This window comes from Misgurnus anguillicaudatus, chromosome 24 (genome assembly GCF_027580225.2).
Source record: "Misgurnus anguillicaudatus chromosome 24, ASM2758022v2, whole genome shotgun sequence".
NCBI lineage: Eukaryota > Metazoa > Chordata > Actinopteri > Cypriniformes > Cobitidae > Misgurnus > Misgurnus anguillicaudatus.
The window spans coordinates 24,421,989-24,434,996 of record NC_073360.2 but is presented as its reverse complement, the minus strand read 5'-3'; the positions used below and the strand labels follow the sequence as shown (position 1 = coordinate 24,434,996).

The 13,008-nt window shown below is 38.8% G+C and overlaps 1 protein-coding gene across 1 annotated transcript in view; it reads right to left on the bottom strand.

The window, feature by feature from the left end:
* Nucleotides 1-8,592, bottom strand: part of LOC129438141 (nesprin-1) — a 33,452-nt gene extending 24,860 nt beyond the window's left edge. Inside the window, exon 1 of the mRNA XM_055196726.2 lies at nt 8,308-8,592. The gene's annotated coding sequence lies outside the window, so the exon portion shown is untranslated. The remainder of the gene's footprint in view (nt 1-8,307) is intronic.
* Nucleotides 8,593-13,008: the final 4,416 nt, after the last annotated feature.

The window sequence follows — 13,008 nt, the reverse complement described above, 5'->3', positions numbered from 1 at the left end:
TACGCCAAATTCCGACTAAACCATCTGAATGTCTCAACAGAAATCGAGATTCATCAGACCAGGCAACATTTTTCCAGTCTTCAACTGTCCATTTTTGGTGAGCTTGTGCAAATTGTAGCCTCTTTTTCCTATTTGTAGTGGAGATGAGTGGTACCGGGTGGGGTCTTCTGCTGTTGTAGCCCATCCGCCTCAAGGTTGTGCGTTTTGAGGCTTCACAAATGCTTTGCTGCATACCTCGGTTGTAACGAGTGCTTATTTCAGTCAAAGTTGCTCTTCTATCAGCTTGAATCAGTCGGCCCATTCTCCTCTGACCTCTATCATCAACAAGACATTTTTGCCCACAGGACTGCCACATACTGGATGTTTTTCCCTTTTCACACCATTCTTTGTAAACCCTAGAAATGATTGTGCGTGAAAATCCCAGTAACTGAGCAGATTGTGAAATACTCAGACCGGCCCGTCTGGCACCAACAACCATGCCACGCTCAAATTGCTTAAATCCCCTTTCTTTCTTATTCTGACATTCAATTTGGAGTTCAGGAGATTGTCTTGAGCAGGACCATACCCCTAAATGCATTGAAGCAACTGCCATGTGATTGATTGATTAGATAATTGCATTAATGAGAAATTGAACAGGTGTTCCTAATAATCCTTTAGGAGAGTGTAGACACCAGAATCAGAAAACATCACAAGAAATGCAAAGATTTAAATGACAGATTGCATTACAGCCGTCTTATGCTTAGTCATCCCATTCAGTGTCAGAGGTTTGGCCAGAAACAGGCGAGGCAGGTGCATCTGAGACCTTTACATAACACGGCACACATTTAAATGAGCCTAAGCTGAATAAACATGCAAACTACTCCCTGCGATAGGGAATAAAAGGCTTCCGTTTAGGAATAAGGTGATGCAGGGAGTCCACATGTGGAAGCGAAATGAAATGTAATGATGCATTTAATATATCACTGAAGCTCAAATTGCTCTCGGCTCCTCATTCAGGTTTTATAGGCCTGTCCCAGTCATCTTTCAAGATCACATGCCACCTCAGAACAGGAAGAAAACACCCTCCAGGAAAATGAAGAGAACACGGTTTCTCTTTCTTAACAGGAAACAAAACCAAACTCGTCCTTCTGGCATGGAATAAACCCCATGGGAAACGAAGGTGGCGTTACCCTTTGTGGCACCCATTGACAATTTATTCAGACCAGCCAAAAAAGGTTAACACCTTAAAAGCTCAGACGGTTGCCGTTTTCATCAGAAGTTGTAAACAGAGACTGGGTCTGTGAATCTCTGGCGATGTGCTGCATCTCATCTCACACACTGCCAAGCAAAAAATGTCTAATCTCCAACTGCTGCCCACTTTATTGATTAATTCGAGGTGGAGGACAAAAAAATGAGTTTAATAGCGTGTCTAATGACTCTAATCAATCACATCGGTGAAATGGTCACTAAAAAGCTTTATAGAAAAAAACACCAATTAAATTCATAGATCAACATTACAAAAGTAAACTAAGTTTGCCCAAAAAACAAACCATGAAGTGAGACAGTATTTCCAATTTTTTCACAGTTTTTTGTCTTATGCTGCTTATTCACTGTACATGACAAATGGCAACATTTATGGATTCGATACGAGCTTTTGGATGCGTTAAAAAAAACAAACTTGGGCGACTAAACTACATGCCACCTGCTGACAGGAAAGGGTCGTATTTAACTGTATTCCAATGAAAACACTGTGTGTGAGGTACAAATTATAAATCTTTTGTTTAACTTTATCAGCAACACTTAAATCTTTTAAAGAGCACTAATTATCCAATTCTCAATTTTACATTTTCTTTGGTGTGTAGTCTGTGTACCAATAAATTGGCCAATGATGCTTGCTATGCTTCTCAATGAATTACTGTGAAATGCAGCTACATCCAAAAGCCAGAGGGCGCTCTTGGGCAGAAACTCAATATATGCCACAGAAGAAGAACCATTACACACGCAGCTCCAGGAAATGGCTTAAGCATATAGTTATATCACTGTTCTTCAAACCTTTTCAGGTATTTTCATGATAATAAAGAATACATATAATGATTATGTGTGGCAAGTGTTGCGTTTTCAAATGCATGTTTTAAACGACTTAAACTAACAGTGATTTCAGATTGATAAGGACTTACTGATCAAAAGCCGTAGTGCATAAAATAGCTGTGCATAATATCGGTTGTGTAATTCAGAATCGTTATCAACCAGGTATTATTAGGCTATATCAACATTTATTGCCGCATCCCTAAATATTTATGTGTTATTATGTTTAATCTTGTCGACATTTGTTCTCTTCAACATATTGGCGATCTTTTGTCATATAGATGTATACAGTTTCATTCACTTGCAATCATTTATTTATTTTTCTCACTATGGGGAATATTGGTAAAATTAAGGCTTTGCGTTGGAACGGATTTATGATTTTCAAACTTACACTACATTTGCCACTAGGGGGCGAAATCCAACATTTGCGTCCGAATGTCATGTGCTATGGAAAGGCAACGTTATGCACCACCAATCAGTAAGGCCATTTTCATCAACCCCAAACCTGAAATATGTCAAATGAATATAGTGGATATCACTAACATTAACTGTTAAATTGAAACGTGACAGGGTTTGAGATAGGGGTGGGCGAGAAATCGCCTGCAATTCTCATGGATGTCTCAACAGTAAAGCCGGTTTCATGATTATTAGTAAATTGCGATCACCTGCTTTCAGATTTAGCGGCATTTACTACACAGAGATGTATTTCACAGAAAAGCTTGGCAAAATCACATACATGATCGGAGGCGATTTGTCCACGATTATGAACGTGATTTTGCAATCTTCTCTGTGAAATACAGCTTTGTGTAGTAAATGGCGCTCCATTTGAAAGCAGGTGATGGCGATTTATGACTAATCATGAAACCAACTTTACCGATGAGATACGCATCAGAATTGCCCACCCCTAGTTCACGAACAATAACAACCTATTATTTGGTTGAAAAAATAGGATCACTTCATGTTCACCATCATGTTTTTTTAATAGGGCTAACCCTACTTGCTTCCAAACTTCCGAACCATACATTATCTTTTCCAGGTAACTTGACAGGAACATGTTAAATGCTTATTGATCCATTAAAGGAATAGTCTACCCATTTTCAATATTAAAATGTTATTACCTTAACTAAGAATTGTTGATACATCCCTCCATCATCTGTGTGCGCGCACGCAAGCGCCGGAGCGCGCCGCGACGCTTTGATAGCATTTAGCTTAGCCCCATTCATTCAATGGTACCATTTAGAGATAAAGTTAGAAGTGACCAAACACATCAACGTTTTTCCTATTTAAGACGAGTAGTTATACGAGTAAGTTTGGTGGTACAAAATAAAACGTAGCGCTTTTCTAAGCGGATTTAAAAGAGGAACTATATTTTATGGCGTAATAGCACTTTTGGGAGTACTTCGACTCGCCTGAAAAATCGGCTCCCCTTCTCACTCTCATAATGGGAGAGGGAGGGTGTTACTGCACCGAGTCGAAGTACTCCCAAAAGTGCTATTACGCCATAAAATGTAGCTCCTCTTTTAAATCCGCTTAGAAAAGCGCTACGTTTTATTTTGTACCACCAAACTTGCTCTTATAACTACTCGTCTTAAATAGGAAAAACGTTGATGTGTTTGGTCACTTCTAACTTTATCTCTAAATGGTACCATTGAATGAATGGGGCTAAGCTAAATGCTCTCGAGGCGTCGCAGCGCGTTCCAGCGCTTGCGTGCGCGCACACAGATGGTGGAGGGATGTGTCAACGGTTCTTGGTTAAGGTAATACCATATTTTAATATTGAAAATGAGAAGACTATTCCTTTAAAAAAAATCTCCTCTTCTCCTTTTCCGCCAGATATTGTGTTTAAAATTGTACAAAACTTTGTAACTCTCTCACATTATTGCCTCCATAAAGAGTCACTTTTTATGTTTTCCTCACTGTTGTTAGTCAGTGTGGGTAAAAGCATCCTCTAAATGCCTAAATGTAAATAACAATTGCCTGGAACCAGCCTAAAAACCCTCTGAGGAAAATGTACTCTCAGTTATAAATCACTGGACTGTGAAAGGGACTGTATGCATACAGTACAAGGATTAAATGACACAGTAGTCCAATCCGTTTTGTGTTAACGAACAGAAACGGCACAATTTTAACACCATTTGCTCAGTGGGAGTACCAAAACTACGACAGACTGAAATAGCTCCGCTTGGTTGGCTCAAGCTTTGAAAATGTATTTTTAATCTAAAGCGCATGCACAGTCTCCCGGTAAGGTGACGGCGTTCCGCCCACTCCCGTATGTGCCTTCCCACGGAGGCAGTTTGAGCGACATCTGCGTTACTGGTGATGGATGCTCACGAAGTCAGGAGATAAGGACCGTTCTTCTGGTCTCGCTCGTCGGTGCTTAGCTCTCCCTGAACCCAAAACCCGTCTCCCCCATCCTTACAGAGACTGCACTCATTGTCTCTTTGGTGCCACAGGCCTGAAATCGCAAACAAACAGTTCTTTCTTAGAAGCCGGATAGAAGATGCTAGTGCCAGGACACCTGATCTTATCCACTACATACAAAGCAGGAGATGAACCGACCCCCTTCTTTCCTCAGGCCCTGTGCTACGTGAAGGGCAAAGCAGCATCCGAGAAGTAAAGGAAACCAACCTCGGGTCCTCTGGAAGTAACATAATAGCCACTTCATTTCAAGTCATTTTATTTCAATTGTCATTTAAACTTAAACCTCACCCCGAGTTGAATCAACCGCACACCCACTCCTAATAAAGCTGAACGCTCTACTAGAATGTCAGTGAGGTCATTATGGCATCAGCCTTCAATTCCAATTCAGGCTTCTTCTAATCCCATTCACAGCACTTGCAAGCCAGTAAGATTTCCTAAACAGCATCTTCTTGGAATTGCACGGACTTCCCAAGCTTAAAGCAAAACCGATCTCACAGAAAAGATGTAGTTTCGTGATCATATCAAAAGGTAGAACTTGCTTGCCGGCCATAAATTGCAACATATAGCCACAGGCAAGCACGCCAACAAGCACTCTTGTTAAAAAGATGAATTCCGTTTCCCCCACATGAACACTTCGTAGCTGGAGACAAAAATTGATTGTTTTTTGGCTATGACTCCCCAGCTAAAAGATGCCTGACAGGTGTTGTGCTCGGGGAGAATAACAGAGACTCATCCATATGATGGATTCATTCAAGGACAGACGTTTTACACGCTACAATGTCTGTCTGAAACATCCCTGTTGTGGCCTGAAGCAAGGTCATTTTCTCAAAAGAAAGAGGAACGGATGCAAGCTGTAACTAGGGGAGTAGGCATTGAAAAGGTCAGTATATATGTACAATATGTATGCATTTGGTACCAATGTGTATGTTTGAAGTACTAATATTGTCCTTCTGAGGTACAATTATGAACTCTTTAGGTACAAATGTGGTGGTGTGAATGGGAACTGCACCATTGACAGCTAGGGACCAGGTTGCATGCATACTGTAATTAAAATAAAAGAGACATCACATACTGATAAAAATCTATAGCTTGAATGCACTGCAAGTTGCTTTGGATAAAAGCTGCTGCCAAATGCGTAAATGTAAAAGATACAAACTATACAAAATTAAAAATAACTAAACCTAAAGGCAATTCATATTGGTTCCTATTTGCTCTCGTCACCCGTGCACGCAGGAAAACAAAACTTTCATTCAGTCTTTACAAGTGCTGGTGAAATCTGAGTCATGGTTTTCAAACAAAGCTCAGCCCAGGGGGAGAGCTGGAGTTTCGGCAACGAAACTGGCCAGTAACAACGGCGAAGAGAGAGAATAACAATGAAAGCCAGGAGCAGCATTAGACTGAATGGCCAATTACTACCGAAGCATGACGCCATTCATCATTAAACTCAGCGTGGTGTCATTCTGGCACAGAAGTGTGTTTTGTTGAGTATATTTATACCCTGCCTTCAACCATAATGGCCTGTGGAGAGGACATTTTTAAAGAGTAGAAAGCTCTCGTTTGCCATTAACTTCAGTGCACTTGATTTTTAACCAGTGCCCTTCAAATAAAATCACCTCTGGAATCCGGCTAAAGAAGGATGTGCAGAAGTCTATAATGAGGAGAAAAGAGGGAAAGTCTAAAAACTGTTTGGTAAAAGCTTTGCCACTTCGTTTGGCACCATTTAAGTGACTGAAAATTCAGATTTCGAAAAATGAACGGAAGCTAGCACAAACATAATTGAATACATTTTAACAAGCTATATTATTGGAAGACACCTGCAGATTGAGATAAGATGATGATGTCTATGTCAAAAAAGAGACTGCTATTGCTCAAGAATTAAACATTCGCAAAAAACCTTCGGATAAACAGGAATTTATGATTAGGAGTACACTTTAATGCCATGCAAATGTTTCATTAAAATATAAATTGCATAACATTTCTCACGTCAACACAACAATATTGTGAGACGAGCAAACAACCACAGAGTTCAGAGATGTGTACCCTGTAAACAGCATTGTTATGCTAATGCATTGTGGGAAATTAAATTATTTTATTTAAAGTGGCAAGCTACACATTTTGTCATTAGCCGTTTCTCAATGTCAAGGAAGGATCCTCGAGGATGCTACGTCATCGACGTCCGTCGAAGGACTGTTCCAATGCCGAGGATCCTCGGAATTTCAGCCAAAGACTGAGTCCTTCGTTCGAGAAATATCCCATGTATAGGAAAGGATGCATATGTGTATCCTTCACGCACTGAAAATCACCCACAATCCTATGCGCGCAGCACCGAAAGCACACCTTTCATTGACGCAATGACGTGCACTTGCAAGCCTGTTCCATTTAACGTGTTCTCCGAATGCTTAAGAGGAGCCTCGCCTAGCCTCTGAAGGAAGTGACTTGTAATGACTAGTCCTGCCGAGGAAGTATCCTTGACATTGAGAAACGGCCATTGTGTGTGTTCTTGGGATCGAACCCTTTGACCTTTTGTTTTGCTTACAACACTCTACACTCTAAAAACAAACTGTGCTATATAGCACCAAAAGTGGTTCTTTGCTCGTAATCATAGAAGAACCGTTTTTAGTGCCATATAGCACCGGTGAAGCACCAGTGAAGCACTTGTGTAGAACCATATAGTGCTATGTAGAACCATATTTGGTGCTATAGTGGTTCTATATGGCCCCTATATGGTTCTACACAGGTGCTTCACTGGTGCTTCACCGGTGCTATATGGCACTAAAAACGGTTCTTCTATGATTACGATCCAAAGCAACAGTTTTGGTTCTATATAGCACCGTTTGTTTTTTTAGAGTGTACCAAGTAAGCTATCCCTACGGAAAAATCCAGCAAAGACCAGCATAGGCTGGTAGCTGGTTTTAGCTGGTTTAAGGTGGCAGTAGCTGGTCTAAGTTGGTCCTTCCAGCCTGGCAAAGCTGTTGGGTCAGCTGGTCTTCCATCCTGACCAGCTTAAAAGGTGACCAAAACACAGCTAGACCATGCTTGCTACACCAGCTAAAACCAAGCTGGGAGACCAGCTATAACCAGCTCACCATCTTATGCTGATTTTAGCTGGATTTTTCAGTAGGGATATGAACAATTTATCAAAGAATAAAGCAGGAAAAGTCTGTATGGTGTCAAAGACGTCTGTAATAGAGAACTAAAGAGGAATGAAGTACATTGCAATGTTTCTTACTAGTGACTTAAATGAATAGGCAGTATAATAAACAGGAAAAGCTTTTTGTATGACTGACTGACGTCATATTTTCTGTGCAGTACGTCCGAAATATGTATAAATCCCCCAAAACACTTTGCGCGCACGAGCCTATTGCGGGAATAATCAATGGCCACTGAGGAGTATCACATTAAGCAAGACTCAGAGTAACCCAATAACCTCGTGTTGTCACCCAGCCCGTGTTTCATGCATGCTTGTCACAGACAACAACTATTTCAAGTCTTCAAAAACAATTACAGGTAGCTATAGAATCAAAACAAACACACCCCTTGCGCACAATCAATCACGTGTGCTTAACATCAGGTGGACGTACGTATCCTACGTTTGTACAACAATACGTTCTTTAATTATTAAAACGATTTTGAGTAAGAATGTTTGCGTGCATTTTCAATTAGTCTCACATTAATGTGTTAACTGGACATATATTTGGCAAACGCTTTTATCCAAATAAGCGACTTACATTTTTATTCAACGTTAATAAAATAATGTTCTCAACTAACTTATATCTGTTGTCTTAAAACCAATGTGGTTAAAAAGGAAGTTTAATGACTTACGTGCAACTTTTTTGTCTAACTTCACTCCAGCTTCCTACTTCACGGATCTCCCGAAGTTTTAGGAATCACACAGGTGCAGACTTCATCCTCAGAGTAAATATACAACTCGCGAAATGCCACACGGACTTTACTGACACTTTTTACTGACTGACTTTCCCAATTTGTGCTGTAAAGAGCGCGTCAGGTCCAATTTACTTTAAAGGTTCACTCTTTTAGAGTTGCAGGTAAATTGAAACGTCACCTGAAACAGGTGATCCAAACCACGCCCACCAACATTTGCCACACGCTCCTCCTCCTTACTTTTACAACCCGTTTATATGTGATTTCAAGCACGTATGTTTACAATGATACGGTGTATTATCTATCCCAGAATATAGACCTATAAAACAGAGATCATTAAACTACTGTACGTGCGTACATTTAGATGTGTAACGATGTAGGGCTATCATGCAAATTATAATGTTTGTATATGGAGGAATAAACGTCATAAGACTAATTAAAATATAGCTTTCATGAAGGAGAAAATTAACTCATTTGAACACTGGATGAATATTTTATTATTATTTTGTATTATTTAAAATTGTATTTTATGGATGTTGGATGAAGGATGAAAGATGGATTAGCTCACTGTTTATGATTGGCACATCTCCCAAAGGAGCCTTTGTTCATTATGGGAAACAAAGAAAAAGACCCAACAGGGACCAATGCACTGTCTGTTGTTTGACGACTGCTAAATATGAACTTGGCAGTCACATGGCAGGACAGAGAGACACAATTCAGACCCTTGAAAAGCATGTGTGAGCAGACGGTGCTCATACACAAGGGTAGGCTACGACAGTTTGCCATGCCAACCTTTACTTGTGTACCCCAGCCAACATTTGTCTCTTTCTAGCCCCTGTAAGGAGTCCATGCATATGTTCATAGCATGTGGGAGGGGTCCATGTTCATGTCAGAATGAATCAGTCACCCTGTTAATGATGTATAAAACACACAGCAATTATGCAGTGGAGTGTATTCATTGTTTGTCCATTTTAAATATGCAGTAAGGAGATGCACACAGATTTGCATGTTCAGAAAATAATGTAGTTGCTAAAGGTAGATTTGTTTTGGATATTAAAGAGATACAAGAGTTTATCCAAAGCATCCTTTTGTGAGGTACAAAATGGCTGCATCCTCATCACAAGAACGTTTACACTCTTGACCTCTCATTCGTACTGTATTATTTTTTAATTATATATAAATATTCAGCTTTGCTTCTGGTCCAAGTGGCTGCTGCTTTCTACAGCTAACATCCGATATGACACAATTATGTCAGTATGCATAAATTAAGTCTATTCATCCAATGAATCATTCAGTGTTATTGTAATTATGCAATGCCCTAGGCCAAATGCAAGTCTTTTAATAAAATGTCTCCCTCTGCTGGTCGTTTTGTAAACCATTCAACACATTCAATTCATGTCCTTTGATCTTAAGGCTGTGTCAATATCCCTCTTTTATACCAGTACTGTAAGCATCAAAGCATGCCAGATGAGTGTGCTGATACAAGAATGGGGTTTTTCAAGGAACATTAGTAGCTTTGTTCACATTTGCAAGCTCATGAGGCGATACAGAGGAAATTAGGTCACCGCTATCTTTAACCAAGCAAAGAGTGAAAATAAGCCTCAAAATGTTCACTCAAATACCTCACTGTAAAGCCCACAAGTACAAAAAATAAACGGTGTTTTTCTGAATCTTGTCTCGGGTATTAAATATTTAAGCTCTCATTGCGGTTTACTATTTGACCTTGTGTGCCCTCCACAGTCTGCTGAACATGTCTGGCTAGAACCAGTGTTTGCGGAAATATATGATTCTGATGGGGTAAATGATTAACCAATAGCTTTAGATAGCAAGTTAAGGTTGCATTATCATTTTCATTCATTGTCCAAAACCTCAGTTGCTTTCAGAAACGTGTAATACGAGCAAGCTCTTACACCCTAAAAAAACAATGTTGGGTCAAAAAGGATGGAGTCATAAATACTTTTTCTTAGCTTCATTTATTCAGTGACATTTGATCTGCTCCCACTATATCAGAGGCAGCTGGTACAGAATTAAAAAAAACTTGACCTTCAAATGCTTGACTGAGTCCAAGACACATAGTTCATAATTCGAATTGCTTTGTGAAGGCGTAACAAATTGCGCTGACCTGATACAGAGACTCTAACCTGGGATGAGATATGCTCTGTGGCCTTCATACAGCCAGTTCAGCTGGCTGTCACTTTAAGGTAAAAGGACAATGCGCACAGACTCGCTGATGTGCTTCATGTGTTTCAGTAGTGTGGTCCAGACTTCTGTTGAAGTTTGCATCATCAGTAGCAAATAAAGCAACACATTTATTCTCCAACCCTGCCTGATGAAATCCAAATGCTGTTTTTGCACACCATTAGGGCTGTGAAGTTTCTTGTTTTAGTTCTAGTTGCAGAAATGACTCAGCTAATCTTAAATCCAAGCACCATCTGCCTGGTCTGCTGCTCAGACGACTACTACAGCTGTTGTGGCCCGAATATCTCTACAAGAGTGTGTTATCTCGGTTCATAAATCATTTGATTATAGTATGCACACTCATTGAGAAAAATGAGATTGGAAATGAGTAATCGCCCTTGAAACTGTGCTTTAAAGTTTGCGGTTGCTTCAAAATAGTCGTATTTCCCTTTGTGTTTTTGGGATGCGTATATTGGAGCTTGGGTTTGATTTGACTGAGCTATTGTTAGGAGTTCTGAATTAAAGCATGCTCTGTTTTGAGGAGGTCATGCGTTTGCTAATTGCCTATTGGCCCAAATCATATCAATGCTTGTCAGTGGCATTGTATAAATCCTTCCTGTACAGATGGATGCTAGATGTTCTCTATAAATATGCAACACAAGACTAAATATGGGTCAAACCATATTCATGTTTTAATGTGAAACTCTATATCAGTTGTTTTTATATGCAAATACATGCTGTTGAGATTTGTTTAATGTATACGGTTATTTAGTTCTTATATTAATACTTTTGATGTAGAAGATACAAGTGATGCACTCTGCTAAGGTTTCAGTTGTTAATGAAAGCCCTTCATGTAATTAAATTGATCTTAATGATCTTAATGTAGAATAGAAATGATATGCATTGTTTCTGATAATGCAACGATTGCATTTCTTAATGAATGTATTTCTAATTGTACTTTAGCATACACCAGGGCAATGAAATGTATAACAGCCTGCATGCCAAATTGTTGGATTGAAGCCACAAAAATCCACAGTATATACTGAAGGACAAGGCAATATTTTGATTTTTGCTGTATATAACATGTACTGTGTGGGCCATGGAGATTATTAAATGATCCCATCTGGCAAAGAGGCAAAACCAATATCCGCTCAGTGGGATTTTCATATAATTTCTTTGTAAACCCTAGTAGCTTAAAAGGAATCGAATATTAGTGATGTAAGCTGAGTTACGTTGGAAATCTGCCGGCTTGTTAAACACCCATTCTCTCAGACATAACCAACTAACCACGTCTGTCATTCCTAAAATAACCTTTCTTTAAAATAACCATAATTTTATTTGATAATATGTTTTATTTGCTGTGATTTATTGGCATGCAGCACATATATAGCACTAAAAGTATTTGAATGAATTATTTCACAGTGTTATTTTAGTAAATTATATAATAATTCAGCCTGTATACACCTTATTCGATGGAATATTATTAAATAATATATGTTATCTTTTTTGTCTATAGTGATAACAAAAATGACCATAAACTCGGGGCAATTGCTATTAGACCATTTTTAGTCAGCACAAGGGGAAAATAGTAGTTTCCATATAAAACCACAAGATGCCGACATTTTACACAGGCCTGTGTCTTGTACAGTATGGGACAGTTTCCCGGACAGGGTTTAGATTAATCCAGGAATAGGCCTTAGTTATTTTAAGACATTCAAGTAGTTTTTACAAACAGACCTTACAAAAAACAATACTGGTGTGAATCTTAAAACAAAACAATGGCACTGATGTATGTTAAGATGTGTCAATATAGGTGTTTTTAAATTATGGCAGCTCAAACATTCATAGTCTATGCCTAGGATAAGCCCTGTCCGGGAAACATACCCTATATCTTTATGTGTAGTGATATTTATCTATGCCATTTACTTTTGCTAAATTAATTAAATAAGCAATATGTTAAACGAGCAAGTAAATTTCTTTTAATACATTTTTACTCAAAGAACATGATACCACAGCACTCTCGATCTCATTTCTAAGCTGCATTAACATGACTTTCATCTGTTTCAACTTCGGAGAACTCAAACGATGACGTCACCGCTTCAAAGCCCACGTGTCTGTTTGAACAAGCGTCATCAAAACCCAAATAATTCTCTGTGTTATGTATGACGAAAAAGTTCATTGAAATCTAAGATCATTTACAAATGCAACATTTTCTTGTCAGTTTTTGCCTTATAAACAAAATTGGTAAAACTAGTTTTGATGTGTTAATGTTTCAGTGAATGACCAAAAAATAAAGTTTACTTTAAATGACTCGAAATACATATAAAATAAATAATCAGTCTTCAGGTGTAGCTTGTAACATGATTAAAATAAATTATATAAATTCTTTTAAAGTAACAATATTATTTAAATTGTTTTGTTTTGGACGTCTTCCTCTTCAGTTTTAAACAGAATGACACTTAT